The 18666-nt window shown below is 37.3% G+C and overlaps 1 protein-coding gene across 2 annotated transcripts in view; it reads left to right on the top strand.

Moving 5' to 3' along the window:
• Positions 1 to 18666, top strand: part of LOC127627623 (high affinity cAMP-specific and IBMX-insensitive 3',5'-cyclic phosphodiesterase 8B-like) — a 64691-nt gene that overhangs the window by 4889 nt on the left and 41136 nt on the right. The gene's annotated exons all lie outside the window — the stretch shown is intronic.

Here is an 18666-nt window from a genome sequence, read left to right as displayed (position 1 = left end):
CGCACATGTCCCTATCAACTTTCAAATCAAGTCATTTTTATTTGTATATCGCCTTTCACAACACACATCGTTTCAAAGCAGCTTTACAGAAGATCCGGCATTAGCAGAAGATAACACTGTAATATATATAAAGTCTTAGGGTCATCATTGTGTAGTTTGATTAAATATGACTGTGAATTGTGTTTAAAAATAAGTAATTATTTAGTAATTGTATTTAGAACCCCAGTGAGCAAGCTGAAGGCGACTGTGCCAAAGAACACAAAACTCCATAAGATGTTGCTTAATGGAGAAAAATAACCTTCAGAAATAAACTTTCAGAAAATCAGAATGTTTGTTTATATTGATGTGTCATTTGCTCATGTGCTTGTGTAGATTTCCATTTGTTAAATGCTGGATTACAGAATGTCACTTAGACATTCGAGCAGCAATATCATAAAGTCACACATTGCCTTCACATAACCCAACAAGTTTATCGCATATCACATTTTTTCCTCCATATCATGCAGCCCTAGTGGTCAGTTCTAAACCTGTTTATTTCTCAGAAAAAGCAGAGGAAAAAAAACAGGCTTTTATTTAATGTGGTATGGCAGAGAAATAGGAAATTATATGAGGAAATAATGTTATTTTGCCTATATTTCCAGACTTTCTCACATTTTCTTAAGACCAACATTTTAAATAGTTTCCTCCTTGCAATATGTCCCTACCAACTTTCAAACCAAACCTACGCCCTTGGATTTGATATTTTGTTATATAATGCAATGACATCAATTTTAAGTGTGGCTTTAATGTCCAAATGCTTTTTGGGACCTCACTGTACTTTGTATTCCATAGCAAACACTGTGAATAAAGTATAATTCATGTTTACATTATAAACTGTCAATGATTTTTCAGTTCACCCTTGCAAATACCATGGTATTACCATAAAACGACATGGGAGGGACAAAACAAAGCAATATGTTGGACACCACCACAACGATTATAACATGTTATTTTTGAAGTACCCTATAGTGACATTTAAAGGGATAGTTCACCCAGAAATGAAAATTCTCTCATAATTTACTCCTCATGCCATCACAGATGTTTATGACTACGATTTTTAGAAGAATATCTCAGCTCTGTAGGTACATGCAATGCAAGTGAATGGCGGCCAGAACTTTGAAGGTACAAAAAGCATATAAAGGCAGCATAAAAGTAATCCATACAACACCAGTAGTTAAATCCTTGTCTTCAGAAGCGATATCAACAGATAAATATATAAGCTCTTTTTTACTATAAATTCTCCTCCCTTCCCAGTAGGTTGCGATATGCACAAAGAATGTGAATCTGCAAAAACAAAATAAGAAGAATGTGAAAGTGAAAATAGAGATTTAAAGATAAAATATTGATCTGTTTCTCACCCACACCTATCATATTGCTTCAGAAGATATGGATATCACCACTGGAGTCGTATGGGTTACCTTTATGCTGATTTAATGTGCTTTTTGGAACTTCAAAATTCTGGCCACCATTCTGGCATTGTATGAACATGCAGAACTGAAAATCTTAATTTGTGTTCAGCAGAAGAAAAAAAGCCATACACATCTGGAATGGCATGTAGGTGAGTAAATGAGAGATTTTTCATTTTTGGGTGAACTATAACTTTAAGGACCATGGGATACAGTATATCAAAGTGTCATTGTATTGTCAACTGATACCATCAAGGAATCATATAGTACCACCACAGTACTTTTTATAAGGCTAGAGACAGCTTAACTTTGAACTTTGAAGTGCTTGGCTATAGCTTTGAAAATAATTGAAAAATTATACTTTTTTTCTCCATTTGGTAATGATGTATTTCTGTTTCAGTTTGCTTACATTCTGGAGATGGTATTGGAAGACTGTTGACAGGAATGCTATAATTCCTGCCATGTTTAAATAGAATATCAACCTGATCTGAGTTAATGTGTTTAGAGTCAGATCGCAAGTAGAATTCAGATCAGATATTCTCTCACACTGCAGGTGAACAGTTCACACACTGTAGCCACAATCAGATCTGTAATAAACACACATCTTGTTGTAATTTTTGTATAAAGGTGTAGTTCACCCAAAAATGAATAATGCATCATCATTTACTCACCCTCATGCGTTTCAAAACCCACCTGAATTTCTTTCAGGATCAGAAAAGGAGGTATTTATAGTGGAATGCCGAATGCTCTTTTCCATGCAATGAAAGTGACTGGTGATCATGGCTGTCAGGCTAAATTGTTCGCAACGTAAATTTCGGTCTGTTAATCACTCATTGATGTATAGCTTCACAACACTTTGTATATAGTGCATGAGTCATATGGAGTACTTTTATGAGGCTTTTATAGTGATTTTTGTCTGTTTTAGAGCTTAACAGCCACAGTTCCCATCCACTTTAATTTTATAGAAGAGAGCAGCTCGGACATTCTGCTAAACTTCTACTTTCTAAGATGGAAGAAAGACAGTAAATTGGATTTGAGGGCGAGTATATGATAACAGAATATTTATTTTTTGTCTGAAATATCACTTTAAGAATGGGGAAGTATTTAATATCGTGGTCCGCTTAGAACGGGGATGTATTTAATATCATGGTCAGGGCCTGTTCTGACTAAATAAAAGTGATGGCCCCTCCATGCACAATGGAATTTGTTACACAACACAAATCAAATACTAATCTCATAAAAGCATGAAAGGACCATTTATAGATCAGAGCATATATTTATATAATTGATTTTAGAGGACACTGTCTGTGAGTGAGTTCTGAGTAGAGCCAGTATTTGTTATCTTTCAGTACGAAAGGAGACACAATGATTATGGTACAATCTGCTAAGTGTGTGTGTGTGTGTGTGTGTGTGTGTGTGTGTGTGTGTGTGTGTGTGTGTGTGTGTGTGTTGTAGATGTGTGTGATGATGTGTGTGTGTGTATGTACTGCTCACACACACACACACACACACACACACACACACACACACATACACATTATCATTGGGTTCACAATGATAAAGTTGATATGCTCTACTTACTTTGTGTGTGTGTTTGTTTGTTTTTGTTTTTTGGCGTGTGTATGCGAGACAGTAATAACTTTCTATACCCCCCTACTGGTGGGTGTGTGTGTGTTTGTGGAAAAACCCACATTCTAAATCAGCTAAGCTGGTCTCCCAGACTGGTCAGCTGGTCTTTTGCTGGTTTAAGTGTTGTTTTGGGCACTGGGAGACCAGTTAAATCCAGCTTAGTCCAGCAAACCAGCTGAGGCTGTTTAATATGACTTTTCAGCAGGTTTCTGCTTCTTTGTGAGGAATGGAACACTTATGAACAAGATGAAAAGATTTATGTGACTGTGGTGACATTTTTGCAAAATGACAATATATGGATCCTTGAACATATCGTTGCAATTCCGAGGTGAAATGTCCACTGTGTGGCGCTAAAAGTGAGTTAAATGTTCTCCCAAACATATGAGGGTTTGAGGGTTAAAGGAATAGTTCACCTTACCAAACTCACCAGTTTTACTTACCCTTACGCCATCCCGGATGTGTATGAATTTCTTTCTTCAGAAGAACACAAATGAAGATTTTTAAAATAATATCTCATCTCTGTAGGTCCTCACAATGCTAGTGAATGGGTTGCAAAATTTTGAAGCTCCAAAAATTACATAACATAAAAGTAATCCATATGCCTCCAGTTGTTAAATAAATGTCTTTTATTTAAAACCTTTGGCACACATATACTTACATTGTATGAACCTACAGAGCTGAGATATTCTTATAAAAATCCTTAATTGCATTCTGCAGAAGAAATAAAGTAATGCACATCTGGGCTGGCATGAGGATAAGTAAATGATGAGAGAATTTTCATTTTTGGGTAAACTATCCTTTTAAAGCTCTCTCGAGTTTACAAATGAACAAAACCTCCCTATCCTAAACCTTAAACCTAAGCCTAACAGATAGCATCATAAAAAGCATATGTGAGATGAAAAATGCAATTGTTGAAGCCACCGCATCATTTTGTGGCACTTCTATAACAATTTCGTCTCATGTCTCGAATTGCATGTTAAAATGTATCACCTTAAAAATCATGCACTATAGTAAAAAATGCTTTGATGTCATAAGATAGTATTATGTGAGGAACAGGGCAAAGAGTAAGTGTTCACAAACTGATAATCTGCTGTTTTACTCATGATTTGTGTGTAGGGAACCAATGTCATTGTTTTAGCGTCTCTATTGTTTATTTCACCAGGAAAGTGCCGTGGAACGTACAATAAGTCATAAAAATCATATATTTTTTATGTAGGTATATTAATGTGATAATATGTGACTAGGTTTCAAGATTATTTGTTTCTGTGCAACTTTGTGTGTGTGTGTGTGTGTGTGTGTGTGTGTGTGTGTGTGTGTGTGTGTGTGTGTGTGTGTGTTCAGGCCACAGAGTTTGTTTACCCCTCTGGCTGTGTACAGAGCTCTCCAGGGTTTGAACAATCACATGCAAAAAGGCTGATGAATCTCAGACCAGATACACACACACACACACACACACACACACGGTTAGAGTGAGGTATTGAGGGAAAAGACTTGTAGCTGGGCATCAGTGATTTTGACTGACATACAGACACATCACTGTCACAAGGTAGCCTAACTTAAAGTACAATCAGATTGGCTGCAGCTTCCCTTTAGGAGGGCAGGAACATTTAAACTAGATAACAGCACGAAACTCCATCACCTAGCCATCGCTGAATAGTACTGTTCCATGAGAAGGCTCGTCTAGTTAGCATTTGTTTTCAAGGGACAAATTTAGCAATATTTAATTCAAATTAACATGAAGATATAAATACAACCTGGTCCAATAGAATCATGTTAGTATACCTACATTTTTGCATAAGGATTTTTTTGTTGCTAGTTAGTTGTACAATAAATGAACACTAGAGGCGCTACAAAACTAATGAACTCAATGAGCCTTGAACTCAAATCACAAGTAAAACGTCAGATTATCAGTAAATAAACACTTAAATTTCACAATGTTTCTCACACAATGCTGTCCTATGACATCTAAACACTTTCATTATAGCGCATGACTGTATGAGGCGATACATTTTAACATTTACAGTACATAACCAACAAATGTGAGTCGACACATGAGTCAAAAGTTTCATAGAAGCACCACAAAATGGGTTATTATATAACAAAACATTTCACCTTGGAAATGCAGCCATACACGTAAGGAAATGCGGAATATGATTTTGAGATCAGGCAGAAGTAGCAGTCTGTTGGTGCAGTTAGTGAGCAACAGGATCAGATTGAGAGACAAAATTTTAGTCTGTTTTTAGGAACTTCAGTTCAAACCTCTTCTCACATGTCACTTAGGCAAGGCCACCGTAAGAAACTTAGCAACTTGTAGTCAAGCTTATTTGTAAGATTTTGCATCTGTTCGTGCTGTTTTTCAATTGTTTTTCTATGTAAACATGGGCTAAACTGACATCTCTGACCATTGTGAAGCATCTCGCTGTTGTTCATAATCTTGTGGAGGAGCGCCTCCTGATGTGACAAGTTAAAATGGTTAAAAACGCATCTCGAGACAGCTGTGTTCTGTTTGTTGCATCTAGCTTTTTTGTATAGCAAGGGCGCATTCAGTGTGAAAGGCCCCTTTCTCTTTCTTCTATCATCTTAGATTTGGTGACAAAAATAGCTGCGTGAAACATTTAGGAATTAAACATTATGGGGTCTTTCTATTTAAAAATTAAATGTATTGTATAGCAATAATGTCATATTTTAAAGGAGATTTATTTATATTTTATTTGTGCGTGTTTACATAGAAAAACAAATGGATGTTTGCAAAAGCATTCAGTGTGACCGAGCAGTTGGTGGAGGTCTTTAGCCATTGCATCTTGCTCTCTTATAAACGTTTCTCAGATTAAGCACTGAGTTGTTTAAATGCTTTGTCAGGAAAGATGTTCAACTTAGAAATGTGTGTCTCGAGATCCTCGAGTTCAGTTTCAGTCTGTTTGAACAGCCCCCTGGCCTGGGCTCATGGACTGCGCCGCTTTACCACTGAGTTCAGCCGGATACCGCTGCTATCTGTGAATATTGCTACTCTACATACACTCTAATGGATAAAAGAACTATGTGGTATTTTGCTGTTTTTGTTTGTTATTTGTTGAGTCTGGAGTAGTAGGAATCAGTGCAAGTGTAAAACCATGCAAACTATCTATATAAGCTTTTTCCCCTTTATTTTTCTTTTGACTTAACATTTGAGAATATGGACTGACTAAAACTTTTTATTTATTTATTTTATGCACATAAGTTGAAAATGAAATACACTTTTTTTTTTTACAGCCAGGAATGTAATTTGCAATAATATAATGGTCTGAATGGTTTATGTATTTAATGCACCCTCTTGTGAATTTTGAAAAACTTAATTTATCTGCCCAGTTGAGAACTGTATATTTACAGTGCATCTGGAAAGTATTCACAGAGCTTCACTTTTTCCACATTTTGTTATGTTACAACCTTATTCCAAAATGGATTATCTTAATTATTTTCCTCAAAATTCTACAAAAAATACCCCATAATGACAACTTGAAAGAAGTTTGTTTGAAATCTTTGCAAATTTATAAAAAATAAAAATGGAAAAATTCACATGTACATAAGTATTCACAGCCTTTGCTCAATACTTTGTTGAAGCACCTTTGGCACCAATTACAGCATCAAGTTTTTCAAGTATGATGCTACAAGCTTGGCACACCTGTTTTTGGGCAGTTTTTCCCGTTCTTCTTTACTGCACCTCTCAAGCTCCATCAGGTTTGATGGGGAGTGTCGGTGCACAGCCATTATGAGATCTCTCCAGAGATGTTCAATCGGGTTCAAGTCTGGGCACTGGCTGGGCCACTCAAGGACATTCACAGAGTTGTCCCGTAGCCACTCCTTTGTTATCTTGGCTGTGTGCTTAGTGTCGTTGTCCTGTTGGAAGATTAACCTTCAGCCCAGTCTGAGGTCCAGAGCGCTCTGGAGCAGGTTTTCATCAAGGATGTCTCTGTACATTGCTGCATTCTTCTTTCCCTCGATCCTGACTAGTCTCCCAGTTCCTGCCACTGAAAAACAATCCCACAGCATGATGCTGCCACCACCATGCTTTACTGTAGGGATGGTATTGGCCAGGTGATGAGCGGTGCCTGGTTTCCTCCAGACATGACGCTTTCCATTCAGGCCAAAGAGTTCAATATTTGTTTCATCAGACCAGATTTTGTTTCTCATGGTCTGAGAGTCCTTCAGGTGCCTTTTGGCAAACTCCCAGGCGGGCTGTCATGTGCCTTTTACTGAGCAGTGGCTTCCGTCTGGCCACTCTACCATACAGGCCTGATTGGTAGAGTGCTGCAGAGATGGTTGCTCTTCTGGAAGGTTCTCATCTCTCCACAGAGAAAGCTGGAGCTCTGCCAGAGTGACCATCAGGTTCTTGGTCACCTCCCTAACTAAGGCCCTTCTCCCGTGATCGCTCAATTTGCTCTAAAAAGAGTCCAGGTGCAGAAATTTTTCTGTACCCTTCCCCAGATCTGTGCCTCGATACAATCCTGTCTTGGAGGTCTACAGACAATTCTTTGGACTTCATGGCTTGGTTTGTGCTCTGACATGCACTGTTAACTGTGTCATGTCCAATCAGCTGAATTTACCACAGGTGGACTCCAATCAAGTTGTAGAAACATCTCAAGAATGATCAGTGGAAACAGGATGCACCTGAGCTCAATTTTGAGTGTCATGGCAAAGGCTGTGAATACTTATGGACATGTGATTTTTTTCGTTTTTTTATTTTTAATAAATTTGCAAAGATTTCAAACAAACTTCTTTCATGTTGACATTATGGGGTATTGTTTGTAGAATTTTGAGGAAAATAATGAATTTAATCCATTTTGGAATAAGGTTATAACATAACAAAATGTGGAAAAAGTGATGCACTGTGAATACTTTCCGGATGCACTGTATGTGTGTGTATATATATATATATATATATATTACACAGTTTATATCATAATGTGCATCAGCATGCTAGCAGCCCGCAGGCCCAGCAGGAAAAGTCCCGACTCTTCTGATGGCCAATCCGACCCTGGTGAGAAAAATATTTAGAAATGTGAACACTGATTCCTGATCAGAGATCAAATGAGATGGCGTGCCTTGGCATAGTGGTTTAAACCGTTATTGGGACAGGTATTTAGAGAGGGGGATAATGGCTTATCTGTGGTATTACTGTGCTTTAACACATGTAATAACTGCTTTATACATCAGAAACCACTTGTCTTGATTACATATTCTCCATTCTAATTTATTCCTCTTTCTGTGTGTCATCAGACATCTTATTGTCCCTCTTTATCTTCTAATGACCATCTGTTCCCCACTCAACCAGCCTCTCTCTCTCTCTCTCTCTCTCTCTCTCTCTCTCTTCTCTCTCTCTCTGAATGTTATTAATATTCATAGAACAGAGGCTCTTTCTAGAAACTGTGGGCTGCTTCATTCTTAATGAACCAAAGAGTGAGGATAGCAGAGAGAGAAAGCAAGAATTGAAAGTCTTTGTGTATAATTACTACATTTTAAAATATCACAGTGAAGTTATGTTACATGTTAGTTAAATTTACGTTAGTATAGTTTGATTTAGTGTTTTTATTGTGGTGTTTGGCCAAAGCTGTCGTGCAGTGGTTAGTGCATGGGCATTTGACATGTAAAAGCAGTATAGCTGTAGAGATTTATATATTGATGTTTCTTGTGAAAACCATCATTTTGTGTGGGGTGAAGTGAATGTGTGTGTATATGGTGTGAATCTGTGTGCATCTTGATCAAACTGCGGTTTTGATGAGTGTTGCCTAGCTGTGTGTGTTTACTGTAGGTACATTGCTAGGAAGATGGACTGATTAGCCTTTATAGTTAGGATGACACTATGCTGGCTTTATAGTTTTATATCCATAGATAACATATCTATTTTACGAGGATATTTATAGCCCATTTTAGAGGAACTACTTTGAATCTTTCACATTAATCCTGAGAAAACTGCCAATGCCTGTACACCTCATTTTACAACACCATTATTGACACTTTGAATTATACTGTATCTATATTGTAAATCTGTTATCCTCAAGGATTAACTTATGCTGATAGATAGACCCTTCATAAATGGCTGTGTTGTCTGTTGTTTGTGAACATTTCATATATACATTATTTACAATAAAGTAAACAGCATGATTGTCTTAGGGAAAATATAGCTGCTGTATTTTTGTAACAAACAACATTTAGGGAAAAGGCATTGTGAAAACTCTGATCTTGATAATGCTTCCAAGATTGTGAGATTTCATAATATATAATGAAATTGTGCAAACTGCATTTAAAATCTGAATTAAAGCTTAAGAGTGAAATTTCTGCATCACCAAATGAATTGACTCTTTGCTAATATTATATAATATTGATCAAATGATGGAGGAAGGATCTCTTAACACTATTTGTTGTACAAAACAAGCCCAGATGTAACTTGTGATAAAAATCAAGTATTTTAGCCAAGGAAAGGTGCATTTTAATTACCACAGAAGCAGTTCAAGTCTTAACTATCACCAAAACGCAGAATGAGACTTTTTTGGTCTGCAGCTGGTTTTCATGTGGAGTTCAAAGTGGCGCTTGACGCTAGTGGTGATGCCCTAATGCAATCATGCGATTGCTGTAACAAAGTGGATAGTTACAGTCTACCGGCAGATTAACATTGTGGAGGATGTATGCTTAAGAGATTTAATGCTCATTGCAATGAAAATGCAACCTATGGGGACTAGTTCTTTCATTTATTCAGCCTCCCAATTCAACTTTGGGAAAAGTTTAATGTTACTTGATTGGTGCTATTTTAGTGTATTTCTATCTTTATACTGTTTGGAAAATGCTAATAAAGCATTATATTGTAACATATTGTTTTGTTTTCTTTCCTAAGATTTATGAATGCATTCTAAGATGCATTTTTAAAGGAAAATACCTATATACAGTATTGATTTAAGCACTTTAAAAATCAGAGATTAATCACGATTAACTACAAAAAGTATGTGATTAAAATCGCGGTTAAAAATTTGAATCAACAGACAGCAATAATTATATTATATTATATTTAGGGCTGGGAAATTTTACACGTTAATTTCAACAATTAGTTGACTGTTTAGCGCATTATAAATGTACAGTATCTGTTTTTCTCACTTCCTGAAACTTCACTGTTTCCCCTCTTCCTGTGGCTAAAATTGGCATATATACATTTCCAGGAGGTACACGCTCTACTCGACTGCACATCTTAGCACAGAAATATGCCATCCCATTTTTTTTAAACCATTTATTCCCTTAAAATCAGGACAAAATCAAGACTCCGATATCACCTAAACTACACGTGTCAGTATAGTGTATAGCAAGACGTCACAACTCGTGTTACAGCAGAGTGACACGTGAGGGGTTCATGTATGGCATCCAATTGAGTTCACAAATAAAGTGTTTATGTTCTAGTTTTGTTGTTTTTGTTGGAAAGGATGTTAATGGGTGTCTTCAGTGTATTTTTAACTTTATTAAGTTTTTTCATTATTCAGGTGGTTGTTCCTGGTGGACCAGTTGTGATAATTAGGGTTAGATTTAAGCATAAACAATCATTATGTTATATACTAACAGCATTAAAAATTACAGCAACTTGGGAACAAATGGAAACAGAATTACATTGAGGTGATATTATTCTTCTCCTCCCATCTGATATTTACAACAGATGGGAAGATGATGGCTAAATATCACACACAAGAGCATTTTAGTTACTTTGTTGAGTCTTTGTCTAGCAATGGAGAAGCTACGAGTAAAGCTATCAGCACATTCACAGCTGTAAAGTAGGACATGTTTTGAGAACTGTAGATAATATTTTAAAGCAGATATTGAGTCTATTCAGAACCCGAAGAGCCAGTTCTACCAAGTTCTTACTGCAGAGAAAGGAGAGGTCCAGACAGCAGGATGCTCATGTATTGCAGGGCTGAGAGATGATATGGTCATGCTGCTGTAATTGTTGGGATAAAATATTATTATTTTGTGGGAGATGACTATGTAAAAGGCTCATTCTCGCTTTATCGTTTTTAGTTTACATACACAATCTCTGTATCTTAATGCTAGCCTAAACATAAATGAAATGTTTTGGTGTTGACAGAACGACTGACCCTGTTGATAGACGGATTTACTTTCTTGTTCTTATGCAGGAAATCGGGATGCATTAGTGACCACACAATAAACTGTACCACTCAGAAAGAACCACATGCTATACAAATAAATACAATTATTTGGACATACAGTGGGTACGGAAAGTATTCAGACCCCCTTACATTTTTCACTCTTTGTTATATTGCAGCCATTTGCTAAAATCATTTAAGTTCATTTTTTTTTCCTCATTATTGTACACACAGCACCCCATATTGACAGAAAAACACAGAATTGTTGACATTTTTGCACATTTATTAAAAAAGAAAAACTGAAATATCACATGGTCCTAAGTATTCAGACCCTTTGCTGTGACACTCATATATTTAACTCAGGTGCTGTCCATTTCTTCTGATCATCCTTGAGATGGTTCTACACATTCAGTTGAGTCCAGCTGTGTTTGATTATACTGATTGGACTTGATTAGGAAAGCCACACACCTCTCTATATAAGACCTTAAAGCTCACAGTGCATGTCAGAGCAAATGAGAATCATGAGGTCAAAGGAACTGCCTGAAGAGCTCAGAGACAGAATTGTGGCAAGGCACAGATCTGGCCAAGGTTACAAAAAAAATTTCTGCTGCCCTTAAGGTTCATAAGAGCACAGTGGCCTCCATAATCCTTAAATGGAAGACGTTTGGGATGACCAGAACCCTTCCTAGAGCTGGCCGTCCGGCCAAACTGAGCTATCGGGGGAGAAGAGCCCAAAGATCACTGTGGCTGAGCTTCGGGAGTGTAGTAAGTCGACCATCATTGCAGCCATCCACCAGTCGGGGCTTTATGGCAGAGTGGCCCGACGGAAGCCTCTCCTCAGTGCAAGACACATGAAAGAACACCTGAAGGACTCCAAGATGGTGATAAATAAGATTCTCTGGTCTGATGAGACCAAGATAGAACTTTTTGGCCTTAATTCTAAGCGGTATGTGTGGAGAAAACCAGGCATTGCTCATCACCTGTCCAATACAGTCTCAACAGTGAAGCATGGTGGTGGCAGCATCATGCTGTGGGGGTGTTTTTCAGCTGCAGGGACAGGACGACTGGTTGCAATCGAGGGAAAGATGAATGCAGCCAAGTCCAGTGATATCCTGGACGAAAACCTTCTCCAGAGTGCTCTGGACCTCAGACTGGGCCGAAGGTTCACCTTCCAACAAGACAATGACCCTAAGCACACCGCTAAAATAATGAAGGAGTGGCTTCACAACAACTCCGTGACTGTTCTTGAATGGCCCAGCCAGAGCCCTGACTTAAAACCAATTGAGCATCTCTGGAGAGACCTGAAAATGGCTGTCCACCAACGTTTACCATCCAACCTGACAGAACTGGAGAGGATCTGCAAGGAGGAATGGCAGAGGATACCCAAATCCAGATGTGAAAAACTTGTTGCATCTTTCCCAAAAAGACTCATGGCTGTATTAGATCAAAAGGGTGCTTCTACTAAATACTGAACAAAGGGTCTGAATACTTAGGACCATGTGATATTTCAGTTTTTCTTTTTTAATAAATGTGCAAAAATGTCAACAATTCTGTGTTTTTCTGTCAATATGGGGTGCTGTGTGTACAATAATGAGGAAAAAAAATGAACTTAAATGATTTTAGAAAATGGCTGCAATATAACAAAGAGTGAAAAATTTAAGGGGGTCTGAATACTTTCCGTACCCACTGTACAGTATAAACATTGCACACAAAAGTTCAGTGTTCTCTGTAAAGCAACTTTGAAACAATATGAAATGCACTATATAAATAGATGTATTTGATATTGCTTTAATGACCAAATTATTTTCCAAATCACTTTGTTCCCTTTAAGGGAAGACATGGACATCCTTTAAAGACACTCAAAAGAAAGTGGATTGCAGGCAGGACAGATCTAATTTCAAACATTATAAAACCTGTCACTACTAGGCTTGGAATCGATGGCTTTTTAACACATCGATAATCTGAAGATTTTCCTGATTATTATCGATATATATATCAGGATTTGTTCAGATATGAATAGGGCTGCTCGTTGCACAATAGTATTTGTCTCTTCAGACATATTTCTCAACAAAATTTTGGAAAAGTGTGAGTGGCAGGGTCAATTATAGGGGGTCGCACACAAGGCATGTCTGGTGGACAATATGGTGCATTCTGAAATTCGTAACAATCATTTATTTTATACAAAGGTACAATATTTTATACGTGCACACCACCAACACAGGCGCATCTCGCATAGTTTTCCATTAAATTCAACTTCAAATCATTATCAATGGACAAAGATTATTTACTCTAGTCATCACTGGATGATCTATTGTTTATATGTATCTTTCATAGAGCCTACGCAATGTATTTTTAGTTACAAGTATGTTGTTTTGTGGTTTGACACCTTGAAGGAAATAACTATTCAAGGCTACATACAGAGAAATGTAATAATAATAGTCGGCATTTTTAATCGTTCGGTTTGCGCAGTTACACCAGTTTCACCAATCTACAAACTCATCATTCTTGAAGAAGTAACTTTCGTAACTTTGGACTGCCATCTCCTGTGCCGCTTCAGCTTGTCGTGTGTGTGAGCGTGTATTTATCACTTTATGGGGACCAAATGTCCCCATAAGGATAGTAAAACCCAAAATTTTTGACCTTGTGGGGACATTTTGTCGGTCCCCATGAGGAAAACAGCTTATAAATCATACTAAATTATGTTTTTTGAAAATGGAAAAATGCAGAAAGTTTTCTGTGAGGGTTAGGTTTAGGGGTAGGGTTAGGTTTAGGGGATAGAATATAAAGTTTGTACAGTATAAAAACCATTATGTCTATGGAAAGTCCCCATAAAACATGGAAACACAACGTGTGTGTGTGTGTGTGTGTGTGTGTGTGTGTGTGTGTGTGTGTGTGTGTGTGTGTGTGTGTGTTTGTGGTCTCCCAACGCTATTATGCCAAACTGTTATACAGAGGCCAACTGAGTGTATTGAAAAGCACACAAATTGGGCTTCTAATTGAAATGTCGGCTAATTTTAATATATCGACGCCTCAAAAATATAACGCTAAAATAATGTGCCGATCAGTAATCGATATTTTGTGACATCCTTACTCACTACTGTACACGTCACATAAATAACTGGTCTTCTAGTGTAGAATTCATCTGTTGAGCATCACAGTATATATATATAAATATATATATATATAAAAATAATAGTCCAGATAAGTATTTATTTTATTATAAATATATAAATTATTCAGGCAGGCCTCACATTCTTGGATTTTTGCCATCTACAGGATGAGTTTGAGTTCTCGCATTTGCGTTCATGTGCTTTTTGAGTGTCTCCTTGTTGTTGCGTTACATTTTTTTCATAAAAGCTGAATTTTTAGGACTTTGTTTTGAGTTAAACAAAGTTTGAAACCTGAATTCTGTTGTGCACTGTCAAGCTATATTTGAACACAAGAGTGTGTTAATTGTGTAAAAAAAAAAAAATTATTATTTGTCATGTTTACATTTACATTTATGCATTTGGCAGATTCTTTTTCCAAAGCAACTTTCAGTGCAGTTATTACAGGGACAATCCCCCCAGAACAACATGGAGTTAAGTGCCTTGCTCAAGAACACAATGGTTTTGGCTGTAGGGATCCAACCGGCAACCTTCTGCTCACCTGTTCTGTGCTTGAACCCACTATGCCACCACCACTCCACTATATTTAAATAATCACACCGAATGAATGCATTAAATTGACAGCCTTCCTTATATTATTATTGCTATGCAACACGTCTGTCAAAATACATTAGACACTACCATAGGTAGTGATAGAGTGGAGATGTGTGGAATATATCCATGAGAATATATTCAATAAATAAATCACGTGGTTCCTAAGGTAATAGCACACAGAAACACTCAATCTCTGTCACATCTTATGTAACATGTGATAAGTAAATCTGAATCAATGAAGGACCAGCGGTGCAGCTCGCCTTCTGTCATCTGGGGTTCTAAATTTAGCGGGGATCATATTTTATCGTGACCCCATACTCTCTGAAGGAAAGGCTTTGTTCTGTGTGTCTGTGTGTGTGTGTGTGTGTGTGTGTGTGTGTGTGTGTGTGTATGTGTTGTTCTCAGTAAAAGCACATGATTCACACAAAACATACACACAATATGCTTAGAAAAGGAACACATCACGAGAACAACACTCAGGATGCTTAAAAGAAATGGAAAACCTTTAATAAAAGCTGATGTAATTGTTTGGATGTTAAAATAATTTCTCAATATTAATATTATTATTATAATATCTTAATATTCAGATGTGACTATAAGCCATTTGGGGGTTGAATTATACTTAAAAGTTTAACACTGTGACTATCAAAAAAACCCTGTTTGTTTGAGCAGCCATCCAACCCGACACAGCAACATCAAGTCAACCAAACGTGTGATTTTGGGACGGGGCTATCTGTTTGTACAACTAATGGAAGTTTGGGGGGGACCTACTTTTGACCCACTATTGTCTCTGAAAGTGCAGTTGTCCAGCTGTGGACAAAAATCAATATGAAACGGGTATTTGAAGGTGTGTATGTCTGAAAGCTATGAGAATGGCGCATGTTTAATACCAGTAAGTTCTGATTGCTGCTTAAGAGAAGCTAAGTGATACAGTCTCTCTTTGAAGAGGACAGAGAGAAAGAGAACAAAAATGAAAAGTGTGTTGAGTCAGTTAAAGATCTGAAGAATAAATATGCTGATTTGTTTATAAGCACAGAGCACCAAAGTAAGTCACCAAAACAGTTTATGATTTCATCTTTGTGTCACATTTCATTGCAAGCTGCTGCATTCCTTAAAGGTGATGTGTGTGTTTTTTGCAGTGTTTAAATACTTTTTCCAATCCCAGTTTAATGAGCAGGGGAAACCATAAGTAAACTATTCGTATGTTGACTTCCTGTACAGTGTGAACACTCTGGTGCTTTCAAAACATTTCTCTGTGTATCTGTAGGGTCAGACATTTTTGTCCAAATGGTGGCAGATGTAGGGTAGGGTGGAAACCTGTTTGGTTACAATCATTATTTATGCAATTTAGTTTTAGGTTAGGTTAAAGTGTCTCCTAGGATTTTTTTGTGTGTGTGCATCCACAATCCTGCAACACCAGACATGTATTAACACGTGTTGGACAAATAATAGCTTAAAACAGGGGTGTCAAACTCAATTTAAGCCTGGGCCACATCATGGTTTATTTGTGCCCTCAAAGGACTGGTTGAAAAGTGGCACCAGCACCTGCTCTGGTAGCACCCATCCAATTACCATTACATGTTATGTGAATTGAAATGCACATTTGACAGTACAGCATTGATTTTGAGGTTGGGATACAGATGAAAATTATGAAATTAACAACAGTAACATCTGTGGAAAGAATTAACACTTTATTTTTATATGGCTTGAAATGTTCAGACAGTGTGACTAAGTTGGGTCTTCTTTACAGATTCCTTTCTTCAGGCTCCTACTAAATAAATTTACATTCATGTCTTGGAATTTCTGAAAGCAAATAAAACAACTTACATTTTGTACAATCAAAGAACATTACAAGAGTACAGATTTTACACAGATGGAAAACTGATAGCATAGTCCATAATTGTGAAAATGCACCATAGTTCTTCTATAGTTTTAACAATGATATTTTTAATAGTTCATGGGAACCATGTAAAACCATACATGGCTCCTCACTATCATGGTTAGTATCTATGGTTTCTATATAAATAACTATGGCATTTTAGAAATGAGCTTGCGGGCCACTTGAAATGAAGCGAGTTTGACACGTGTGTTATGCGGTGACGTCACTGTGAGTTATGTGGTGGGGTCTCTTTTGCAGTGTAGAAAGTGTAGCACTATCTAGGACTGGTAAGCGTTATGTTGCATCAAGAATATTAAATGAACCATGTGAAATCCCAACCGCGGCACTCATAATTCAGTACTTGTGCAGCACCACTGCAAAATGCATATAGGGAAGTACTAGGTTAGGTTAAAATATATTGTCCCTTTAGGGGAATTTTTTCTTGGACTCGGCTGCTGCGACAACATACACCACAAGAAAATCAGTATTTAAAAAACAAACACACAAAAAAATATACTTTATGCAATATACATACACACATATATACTGTACATCCATCCAGTTGAACCTTTGCCCTGTATACTTCTTAAAACTCTACGGTCTACTGTTTAAGATACTAACTCATACTGGCACAAAATAGTTTTTATAGCGATTGCTCTTACACTTAGGGACCCTATAACATCTCCCTGATGGTAGAACATGATATTCATTATAGAGAACAAGATTGCTTGATAAAATAGAAACATTATTTCATTGTATACATTATTCTTAAAAATATATAATTTTGCTGTAGTCTTGAGCAGAGATCCTCAATATGGGCTTTCCAGGCAAATGCCTAAATATTAAATATTTATAAGAACAGACTTGTTTAATAGGGGTGTCATGGATAGTTACAGGTCTATGATCCCCTACTCCCCTAGGATTGAATATGATTTCCTCTGTTTTCCATATAATTAAAAAAAGTTGATTGGTATCACACCACTTCACAGAAGCTGCTATTTCAGGAAGGTAGTTACATACTGTATATCCTCTTCTCCATGCAGCAGACTTACCGTGCGTGCAGACCAGAGGCAGCGAGAGGGTCAAAATTCACTCTGCATGGCTGCCCTGCCAATAATGCAATCGAAGATTTGTGGATGCTCTGACGTAGTTCAAATACGTTCGTTCAGAATGTTTGGTTTTGTGAACTATATTTAAAGGGGCCGCAAAACAGCCAGACATGTCGACCGGTATCTTTTTGCCGACATAAATAAAGTAGCGTATATCCTCAGGAAATCTTTTAATATATTATTATATAATATTATATAAACCATAATATCTTCTTCATCAACTCACCTGGCACACCAAAAATTTCAGACACCTTTGTCCCCGCATCATTTTTTTATTTTTATTTATATCCCTGTAAGCAAACAGGTACAGATCATATATTACAGGAAAACCCGCCACAGCAATAATCAGTTTGTCCTCCATTTTGTCTTCGGAACTAAGGTTTGGTGGGAATCAAAGTTTACACGGTTGTGTTCTCTAGACTTTGCTAGAGCGGAGCACTTCTATATTCCAATAGGTTCCCGCTGAATCACGTCAAAGCTCATTATCATAATGTTGTCTGCACTTTCAATTTCCTCTGATGCCCACAATGCCCAAGATGCTCCGCCCACGGCCGCATGGTTTCTCGCCGCCGAAGATGAATGACTTCCGGTCAATTCTACGCCTCTAGTCTGAATGCACCATTAAGATCACCAAATAATCTAAGTACTTAATAATGGAGTTGTTTTCCCATTTACTTACACAGCCATTTGTGTATAGAGTAAAAAGAACAGGAGAACTCACACAGCTCTGGGGAGCACCTGTGTTCATGGGGTCAGACAACATATTGAGTACGATTAGTTGCAAATGAA

This window comes from Xyrauchen texanus, chromosome 34 (assembly GCF_025860055.1).
Source record: "Xyrauchen texanus isolate HMW12.3.18 chromosome 34, RBS_HiC_50CHRs, whole genome shotgun sequence".
Classification (NCBI taxonomy): domain Eukaryota; kingdom Metazoa; phylum Chordata; class Actinopteri; order Cypriniformes; family Catostomidae; genus Xyrauchen; species Xyrauchen texanus.
Note: the sequence above shows the minus strand (reverse complement) of the source record. Positions and strands in the feature narration are given on the sequence as shown.